At 44.7% G+C, this 10,956-nt stretch overlaps 1 protein-coding gene across 3 annotated transcripts in view; it reads right to left on the reverse strand.

Moving 5' to 3' along the window:
- Nucleotides 1-3,258, reverse strand: part of Ascc2 (activating signal cointegrator 1 complex subunit 2) — a 45,544-nt gene extending 42,286 nt beyond the window's left edge. For all 3 annotated transcript variants that reach the window (XM_013520429.1, XM_013520428.1, XM_005396225.2), the window contains exon 1: nt 3,135-3,258. The gene's annotated coding sequence lies outside the window, so the exon portion shown is untranslated. The remainder of the gene's footprint in view (nt 1-3,134) is intronic.
- Nucleotides 3,259-10,956: the final 7,698 nt, after the last annotated feature.

Below are 10,956 nucleotides of genomic sequence, written 5' to 3' on the forward strand. Positions count from 1 at the left end.
AGAGAGAGAGAGAGAGAGAGAGAGAGACTCACAGTCTCACTATGTTGTCCAGGCTGGCACTGAACTCCTAGGCTTAAGTGATCTTTCTGCCTTAGTCCTCTGAATAGCTAGGGCTACAGGCACATACCACTGTGCCTGGCCATGTTATTTTTAATCAAGTTACTATCTTACTGGCCTCTTACAAAATCCAATCCATAATGACAAGGATTATTATGTTCACATGTCCAAAGAAGGGGGGTGGGTCCTGATCTGCTCAAGAAAAATACATTAGTGGCCAAGTTAAATGTCCAGTCCAGTCCTTCTACCTTGGCTTGTGAGGCTCTCGTGCAGAAAACATTAAAATATGCTTTTCCTCTAATCCTACAAAACACTAAAATATGTTTTCCCCCCTAATCCTAGTGCTGCTGGGAGGACAGCTGGAAACACCAGTGGGCTACACACTGGTACAGAAGCCTAAATGACTCAGAGGTCTAACTCTTTCCAGGTTCATCCATCAGAGAGGGTAGTGGGAGTGTCAGGGGTGGAACCCGAAGGAAGGGACAGAAGCTCTTCATCCTTTAAATTCAAGGCCTGAGTCCAGATCTAGACAGGTAGAGATAACACCTGCTTTCAGAAGAAATTCACACCTGCCTGTAATCCTAGCACTTGGAAGGATGAAGCAGGATGATTGCCACTAGTTCGAGGCCAGCCTGGGCTACTTAGCAAGACCCTGTCTCAAGGAAAAAAGAGAAGAAGAAATTCACTCCTATAAGCCAGCGCCTACAAAGGCAGTTCAGCCGGGCATGGTGATGCATACCTGTAATCCCAGCACTTGGGAGGCTGAGGCAAGAGGATTGCTGAGTTTGAGATCAGCCTGGGCTACAAAATGAGCTCAAGGCCAGCCTAAACTGTACAGTGATACCCTGTCTCAAAAAGGCAGTTCAGGGCAAAACTGATACAGTGGTTAAAGAGAGCTCTACGGTCCGACAGCCTGGCTTTACATCCTGGCTCCATGTTTTCCTGCACATAAGATGTTGGGGAAGTTCCCTAACATCTTGATTTTCTTTTTTCTTTTGAGGCAGGGTCTTTCTATGTAGTTCAGGCTGGTGTTGAACACACTATGGAGCCCAGGCTGGCTTCAAACTCATGGTAACCCTCCTGTCTCAGCCTCCCGGGTGCTGGGATTATAAGCAAGTACCCTCACACCTAGCTTCCTTGATTTTCTTATCTATAATATGGAATCACAATAATACATTATCTTTAAGGTTTGCTCTGAGAAATGATCAATGCTAAATGTTCAACACAATATCTGGCACATACTAAACACTCCTTAAAGTTTAGCCATTATCGTTCAAGTTCTAAACACAGGCAGAGAGCACTTTGTGCTTCTTTATTCAGCATTCTGGGTCCTGGGAAGGTACATGACTATCATCCAATGTTACAGCTATAACAGCAAATGGCCAAAACTAGACCATAGAAGAGAAAGGGAGGAAGGCACACAGATGACATAGGTAATATGACCTGGATGGTGAAGGATAGAAGCAAAAACTGGGCATTCCAAGCAAAAAACAAACATGAGCAAAGGCTCAGAGCCATAGAAAGTGTGGCTTTGAAAAAAAGAAGGATACATTTAATGTTGATGAAAACACTGAGTAATGAAGATGGCAGAAGTGAGGAGGGAAGAAATGGGATAGGGAAGATAGAGTCAGTATAAAAACAGGCTTCAAGGCTATGCTAAAAATTTTGGGCTTTGACTGAAGAGAGTGAGGGGTTACTTAAGAAAGAGAGACATGATCAAAAAGAGATGATGAGCAGGGCAAGGTGGTGTGTGCCTGTAATCCTGGCACTCAGGAGGCTGAGGCAGGAGGATCTTTGTGAGTTCAAGACCAGCCTAGGCTACAAAGTGAGCTCAAGGCCAGCCTGAACTGCTTAGTGAGACCTTGTCTCAAAAAAGACCAAAAAAAAAAAAAAAAATTCAACTAAAAAAAAGATGATGAGCAGGGCAAGGTGGTGCATGCCTGTAATGCCAGCACTCTGAGAGGCTGAGGCAGGAGGAGCTAGTTTGAGTCCTGGCTGGGCCACTTAGAGACCTGGGGAGTCCATGTCTCTAAATAAATAAATAAATAAATGAAGATGATGATTATCTGGTGCAGGAGAGGCCTCCTGTGAACCACTGCAAACAGTACTGTATTAATTATCTCATTTATTCAGTGACTTTTCAGTACCTACCATGTGGCTGGCATTGACACCTGGAGAACAGTAAGGTGGGCAAATAACAACCACTCACAGTGCTCATCGTTTTAATAGGAATGACAGATACAAACCGAATAGTCATAAAATCAACACGATGACGATGTTCGTTCTATAGACAAAAATCAGGTAGCATTTACAGTGAGTAATGACTTGAGGGAAGGAGGATGTCAGGCACGATTTGACTTTTCATCTAAGGTATGAGGAGGAATTTAAAAAGACAAGGACAATAATCATGGTTCTATCTGTGCTCACCACTATACCCCCGTCTGGTGTAGGGAAGCAGAAGCAGAATTAGAAAAGGGTTTTTTCTGAGGAAAGCGCAGCACAAGCGTCAATTGTAATACGGTCTATGAGCATTGCCAGGGCTACTGTTGCCTCAGTTTCTCTGATTACCATCACTCTTCGGGTCTAAATTCAATATTACTCTCCTCTGAAACCTTTCGAAATCGCTCCATCTAAAATACTCACTCTTCCGATTGCTGTCCTATCTTTAATTACCGTGTACATTTACTTGTCACTCACTGATTCCTCCCAGTAGACTGTTAGCTCCACGAAGGCAGAAGCCTTGCCCGTCTCGCTCAGTTTGTATCTCCAGTGCCCAGGTCTGTGCCTTGCACGTAGGAGGCGCTCAACAACTATTTGCTAAATGAATGAATGAACCCGAGGAAACCGTAGCCCCGGGCGTGGGAGGTGGGGCTCCGAGGCTTCATTCTTTGGCTCGCGCCTAGGGTGGCCCAGCTGCGAGGGGAGCGGCTCACCGCCCCTGCCTTACGAGGCAGCGTAAGCCGCGGCCCCGCCGTGCACACCGGGGCGGTGGGCGTGCTAAGGCCGCCCGAGGCACGGCCGCGGCTCTTCCCCAGCCTGAGGCCCCCGCATCCGGCAAGGATCAGCCACTCACTCACCTCGGCAGCCTCACCACTAGCGCCGTTCCGCCTCCGCCGCCACCGCCGTTCCCGGTGACAGCTCCCGGAGCTCCCGCACTTCCGGGGTCAAACGGCGATTCCGCAGGCGCACACCGGAAACCCCGGCCCAGCCCTGCCCCCAGAGCCAACTGCCGCCCACAGGCTGGCCGTGACCACACCCTCACGCCTGAGGCCCCGCCCCCACGATCGGTCTTTGCTCTGTGGCACACCCCCCGGCCCCGCCCATGTCGGGTCAAGGGATTCCGTCTCTAGGAAAATCCGAAAATAATTCCCAGGAGGGCTTTTCAGAATCCTAGGCATCAGTCATTATTCTACAAATTTAATCCAGAAATTTTAAGAAGTGGAAAGTATAACATGATCTTAGCAAACGATTGCGTACAGACAAATGAAGGCAGACAAATGAGTACAGACTGTGATTTCATTCATAAGGCGGTGGAGTTATGATGGTGGTTACCGCTCTGGCTGGTGAACTGGGAGGACACACCAATGAGGCAGGGGATGTCCTTTCTCTTCGGTGGCTGTAGAGATAGGTTCACTTAGGGAAATTCATAAAAACGTACACTGAAGATTTGCGCACTTTTCTGTGTGTATGTAATACAAAATTTGTAGCCCTGCCTTTAATCAGTTAGTGTAACTATCTGGGGGATGCAATTTTTCCATAGATCATCTCAGGTGGTGCAGGGTTAATGGGTCCCAAGCCTGTCTTTGGATCAGAATTATCGCCCAAAGCTACTTAAGAATACTCATCCGGGGGTGGGTGTCACTCTGGTTGAGCGCATTTCTAACGTGCAAAGGCCCTTGGTTCCCAGCACTGGAAAAAAAAAGAAAAGCAGGAAAGGAGGAAGGAGGGAGGGAGGGAGGACGGATAAAAAGAAAGTACTAATGCCTGGCTTTATCTCAGTGCCCGACACACAGTAAACTTTCAAAAACAACCACTTCGTTATCCTTGAGGTGTTTGGACGCTCATAACAGAGCACCCAGCCCGGCCTTGGGGAGCGTAAAGTATTGTATTACCCAGCACCCTCCTACTGCCGGGCCCTGCTATCTGCCCTCAAGCAACAGGAAGTGCTTAGTCTGGTGCCTGTCTTCAAGAGCTTATGATGTAGGGGCGCAGGGGATTTAGCTCAGCGGCACAGCTCCAGCCCAGCAAGTGCAAGGTCGTGAGCTCGATCCCCAGTACCGGAAACACGCCACCTCTCCCGAAAGAGCTGATGATGTAGGGGCACAAGAAAACCAACAGCTATGAGGCAATGTGATAAATGCAAGGTGCTAAGAAAGTGGGGGAGATGGGTTCTAAATTAGAAATGGAAGGAGAGGGCCTCACTAATTACTTATATATTGCTGTGTAGCAATTGCTACAGACTTTGCAGCTCAGCACAGTGGTGGTGAACGTATGGCACACAGGTTATTTGTTTTTTTTTTTTTTTTTAAGACAAAAGATGTTAATGTATGAGTTGTTTTTTCCAAACAGAACCCTCAGTATTCAGATTTAATTGCAGTGTTGGCCCTTTCTGATAAATAAGTGGGCTTTGGGTGGCAGTTTGGGTGCTCATCTCTAAAAGGTTCACAATCACTGCCTTAGCACACTATACACTTGCTCCCACTGCCTGTGGGTCAGGAATCTGAGCATGGCTCCTCTGCATCTAGATCTCTCCCAGGGCTACAACCAAGGTAGCAGCCGGGGCTGGAGTCTCATCTGAGGGCTCATCTTTAAAAAGAACAAGAACAAAGCAAAATACCTGCTTCCAAGTTCGCATGGCTCAGACTAGCAATATGGTTTAGTGGTAAACTGTCTGCTTAGCATGCATGAGGCCCTGAGTTCTGTTCCTAGCGTTCCAAAACAAACATCAAGTTCACAAATGTGTGCGCTAAGTTGAATGTCTTTATGGTTGTTGGACTGAGAGCCTCTGTTCCTTGATCTTTGTCAGAAGCTGCTCTCAGTTCCTCACCACACAGACTTTTCCATCGTGGTGGCTTGCTTTGTCATGCAAGCTGAGAAGATGATAAGGAGTGTCTGCTAGGAAGACAGAAGTCACAATCTTACATAATCATGAAAATAATGTCACCTTTGTCATGTTCTTTTGGTTAGAGGCAAGCCACGAGTCACCTAGCATGGTGGTACACACCTGTAATCTTAGTGCTCTGGAAGGCTGGGGCAGGAGGATCACAATTTGAAGCTCAACCTGAGCAACTTAGCAACTTAGTGAGATCCTGTTTCAGAATTTTAAAAAATTTAGAAAGGGCTATAGATGTAGCTCTGAGCGAAGACCAAAGTTCGATTCCCAGTGGGGAAAGCAGCAAGTGATAGGTTATCCCCAGGGGATTACACAAAGGCATAAATACCAGGAAGTGGGGTTTGTAGAGGCCATTTTAAAACCTACCTGCCACTTAGGGGACGCCCAAATACCCAGGTCTGCAGCAGAGGAGGAAATGCAGAGAGATAAGAGAAACTGTGATAGTAAGGATCGTGTTTGTCATACCCTTGCTTCATCCCAAGCAATGGATGCAGCATTTCACATGTATTATTTCTTTGACTCTTATAAAAGAATTTTAAGAGGTAGAAACCTATTAGCAGAGTCACAAAGCTAGTAAGTGAGTAGAGCAGGGGTGTGATCCAGATCTGTGTGACTCCAAGCCAGTCCTCATAACCCCCCTACCAGGAACCTTCCCAAGCTCCATAGGGCAAGTCTGGGGACTCTGGCCAAGTGCCACAAGCTAGGACAGTGTATATGCTTCCCTTTATTGTTGTCGTTGTTATTGGTTTTTGCAATACTAGGAATTGAACCTAGTGAGAGCTAAGCTACATCCCCAGCCCTTTTTTATATTTTTTATTTTGAGCAGGGTCTCATAAATTACTGAGGCTGGGCTTGAACTTGTGATCTTCTGCTCAGCCTCACATGAAGCTGGATTACAGGCCTGTGCCACCCAGCCTGGCTATTGCTGTCAGTTTTTTAGACAATCCGATCTTTTACTGACATGGAAGAGACAGAAAAAAATACCCACCAGAAGGGGCAGAAAAAAGTGCCAGAAACTGTTTTGTTTTTCTCTCTAATACACATTGGACACACAGGAAATACAATCTGTATCTTGGTGATTAGTTGGAAAGAAATCATATGTAGCTGCCTCTGGTACACGGAAAACTTAGAATAGAACTTCTGGGGAAAATGTATGCATATTTCGATTTTTTTCATATGGATACAAAGATATTCATATCACAGAGATTTTGGAGCTACATAACATGATTATACAAAGATAAAAATTATCCAATAAAAAATCCAATTTCTCCAAACAGGAGATCCTTTAAAAAGAATCATTACTTTTCACCACATCATTAGAAGGCTTGAATTAGGTAATACAGATAATACCAGGCACATACTTGATGCTAAAGAAATTTTAGTGGAACCAGGTTTGGTGGCGCATGTCTGTAATTCCAGCATTCGGGAGGCTGACACAGGAGGATCTCTGTGAGTTTGAGGCCAGCCTAGGCTAAATATCCTGAACTACATAGCAAGACCCTGTCTGAAAGAAAGAAAGAAAGAAAGAAAGAAAGAAAGAAAGAAAGAAAGAATTTTAGTGGAAAGGAAGGAAGGAGGAGAGGAAGAAATAAAGGAGAGAGGGAGTGAGGAGAGAGGAAAGAGGGAAGGAAAAAGGGAAAGAGAAGGGAGGAAGGAGACTCCCTATTAGTTGGAGTGTTAGCCTTTATATTTCTTTCATCTTTCTTCTTTGGCCGAAGAGCTTAAGAAGGAATGTAAATGTCTAAAGGGGACATTCCTATGTGAGCTAACATGTGTCCAACTGAAATTAAATTAAAAAGTCAACAGGAGAAGCCTCAAACCATGTAAAGTTACACACAAATAGAAAGGAATTTCTTGGCCTGTATTTTCCCCCACATGAAAATAACAACAACAACAACTAACTTACTTTAAGAACAAATATTTGGGTTGGCAAAGGAGGGGAGTGTTCACGATGTTTATGACCAACCAAGCCTAGGGTGACTTGGGAGAAAACTGTCAGGAGTTAGAGCTAGAAAATCAGCATAGGAATGAATATGTTGGCCTGAGTCCTGTCTGGCTCAGACACTCTGAGTCACTTCAGATGAATCAGTGTTGCTTTCTTTGTGCTTCAGTCCTTTAGCAAGTTAATGTTCACGGGTTAGCCTCCACCCTCTTTTTTTTTTTTTTTTGCTTTAAAAGGATGAATTTTAATGAAGTTAGCTCTTGTACGGCCCATCCACTGTTCATGTTCTCTCCCCTCCAATAGCAGCTTGACTACTTTTCAGGGGACCATCCCTCCTACTTACAGTTTAGATTTGGAATGCCATCAGCAGGCTCATGTGTTAAATAGCCTGTGGCACTATTAGAAGATGGTGGAAATTTTAAGAGGTAGAGAGGAGTAGGAGGTTTTAGGTTATTGGGAGTATCTTCTTCCTCTTTTAATTGCTGGCCATGAAACGAGCAGTTTGCTTTGCCACATACTTCTGCCATGCATGATATGCTACTACAGCCCCAAAGCTATGGGCCCAATCAGTCATGGACTGAAATCTCCAAAAGTATGCCCAGAGTCACCCAGCAGCTGGGAGTAGGGGACAGGGGAACACTGGGGAGGCTGAAGCAGGAGGATCATCATGAGGTTGAGGCCAGCCTCGGCTACATAAGGAGTTCAAAGCCACCTTGGACTACATAGTGAGACCCTATCTCAAAACAAAAACAAAACAAAAATTAAAAACCACAAATTTTTTTTTCAGAAAGATATTTTAGAAAGATAATGCCAATTGCCATGGATGGTCGCAAAAATAGAGCTGGGCCCACATTGCAGTTATCTATTTTTGCATAACTACCCTAAAATTCAGTATCTTACAAAGATTTATATTATTATTACTGTTATTATTATTATTACCATTGCCATTATTATTATCATCACCATTACTATTTTGTGGTGCTGGGGATTTAATCCAAAGTTTTACACATGCTGGGTAAGCAATCTACCACTGAGCTTCATCCTCTGCCCTTTCTTTTTTTTTTTTTTTTGTCTTTTAGAGACAGCGTCTTGCTATGCAGTTCAGGCTGGCCTTGAGCTTACCTTGTAGCCCAGGCTGGCCTCGAACTCACAACGATCCTCTGCCTTAGCCGCCTGAGTGCTGGGATTACAGGCGTGTGCCACCATACCCAGCTCATCCTCTGCCCTTTCTAAAATTTTGTTTTGAGACAGGATCCCTTTTTTTTAAGACAGGGTTTCACTATGTAGTCCGGGCTGGCCTTAAACTCACTATGTAGCCCAAGCTATCCTCAAACTCACGGCAATCCTTCTATCTCAGGCTCCTGAGTGCTGGGATTACAAGTGTGTACCACCATGCCCAGCTTGAGATAGGATTTTTCTGGTCTTGTCCAGGCTGGCCTCAAGGTGGTAGTCCATCTGCCTCAGCCTCCATAGTAACTGGGATTATAGGGGTGCATTACCATGCCTGGCTAAGATTTAATTATTTTTCACAGTTCTGTGAGTTGCCTGGACTGCTCCAGTGATATTAGATATGGTTATTATTTAGTTACATTAACTGAGTGCTGAGGAATGCTGGCACATCTAAGACATCTTCATGCCTGTACCTGACATCTCAGTACCAGTGACTAGAACATCTGGCAGCTCAGTACATCTCTCTCATTGTAGGAGTTTCTTGTCATTCAGTAGTCTAGTCCAGTGACCCCCAAGCAGGGCTGATTTTCTCCCACAGATTTTCTTCCACAGGACACATGGCAATGTCTGAAGACATTTTTCATTGTCATAACTGAAGCATCTGGTAGGTAGAGGCTAAGGATGCTGTTATGCATCATATATTGCACAGGACAGCCACTACCACAAAGAATCATCTGGCTAGTCATCTGACCCCTAATCTCAGTGGGGCCAAGACTGAAGACTTTTGGTCAAGCATGAGCTTTTGCATGGCGACTTGGACCCTAAGAAGGTAATAGTGGAAGCTGCCAGATTTCTTAAGGCGGAGGCTCTGGAACTTACACAACATCACTTTTTCCACGTTCTATTGGTCAAAGTGTCAAAGTCAGCTCTGATTCAAGAAGAAAGGAATTAGCCCACCTCACTCATCGTGTACAACCACCAATATACTTTCTATCTCTATAGATTTTTTTTTTTGCCATGTTTACAGAAAACCTACCAAAGCCAGGGAGACTGAATGAGAGAGATTCATGTTAGAGGCGATAGTGTTTGGAGAAAGAAATGACCTCATAAGAAAATGAAATAATGGCAGTTGCAATCTCTTTACAAAGTGTTACATAAATATACTAGTTTCATAATCTGCACTGTCCCCAGCCAGCGACTGCTGTCCCCAGCAGTTTTCCATTAAGCCAGGCTTTCTTTCAATAGGCCTCTGCTCAGTCTGCTCGATCCCCTGTCCTCTGTGAATTCATCAAAGCTTCTGCTGACTCCGGAAGAATCCAGAGAATGATCACTGCAGTGAAAGTCTCAGATCATCCCCCAGGGCCTCTAATAACAAAACATCTGCTTGTCATTCTCCCTTACCCCTCTGGGCTTTAGGAAGACATTAAATGATAATGGTAAACAACTTAAAAACCAGGCCTTCTGGCTTCTAAGAAGGAAGGTTTAATTTGAAGGCAGCTGATTATCCACTCATTATAATTTACAAATAGTGGTTTTCTTATCTCTCTCCCATCACTGGTCTGTGAACAATAGTCAAAAAATTTTTTTAAAAAAAGGTCTAAGTTAACACATTTTAAAAATCAGAGGTCAGAGGATCACTGAGAAGAATCTTATCAAACATGTAATCCAAACCTCTCATTTTATTTATTTATTTATTTATTTTTTGAGACAGGGTCTAGCTGTGAAGTCCAGGCTGGCCTTGAACTCACTATGTAGCTCAGGCTGGTCTCAAACTCACAGCAGCCTCAGCCTCCTGAGTGCTGAGATTATAGGCATGTGCTACCAATTTCAACCAAACCTCTCATTTCACAGATGGGAAACTGAGCCTTAGAGAGATGGGCCTTGCCCAGTTACCCAGCAGCTGGGAGTGGGGGGCAGGGGATGGATGGCGGAATAGGTACTGGAACCAAAGTCTCCATGCTGGCTGTAGCCTAAGGCCCCACCTAGGGAGATGAAAGCATAGCCTAGCCCTGTCTGCCCTGGGCAGCCTGGAGACTCCGTACTAAGACCACCCATCAAAGTGGCAATTGGTACACTTAGTGTCTCCATAATCATCAGTGTGGGATGACAGCCACAGAACCAGGTGGAAGCAATTCATCAAGGGCTGGAACATGGTTTAAATTGCAGAGGGGACTGGAGGAGGGAGAGTGTTGCTTTAGGTCAAAATTAACATTTTTTTATTTGTTAACATCTTATTTTTTTCACATAGGATCTGAAAGCAAGAACTTTCAGGACATCTTCAGCTCCCCTGATGATAGGAAATGTGGATACTTGATATTTATAATCATTAAACCATGGAATTTCAATCCAGTGGAGTACTGCCAGCCAGCTCTTTAGCTTTCCTTGGGAGGGTATGAAAAGAAGTTTCTGGAAGGTATGTCTTGACCATTATGAAAAGAAGAGAGAACTGGGAGTGTAGCTTAGTGGTATAGCACTTGCTTAGTATGCACAAGGCCCGGGTTCAATTCCCAGTGCCTCAAAAGAAGTGTGGCGGGGGCAGTGTTACTTTCTCTTCTTCCTGGTGATTACTCTCCGACCCACACAATCCCCAGAGAATCCAAAATGCAGAAATATGATCCTCTAATTGCTTAATTCAGGGGATTAGCAGTTGCTGTTTCTTATGCTTTACACACTC

This window comes from Chinchilla lanigera, unplaced genomic scaffold (genome assembly GCF_000276665.1).
Source record: "Chinchilla lanigera isolate Chin_1 unplaced genomic scaffold, ChiLan1.0 scaffold00054, whole genome shotgun sequence".
NCBI lineage: Eukaryota > Metazoa > Chordata > Mammalia > Rodentia > Chinchillidae > Chinchilla > Chinchilla lanigera.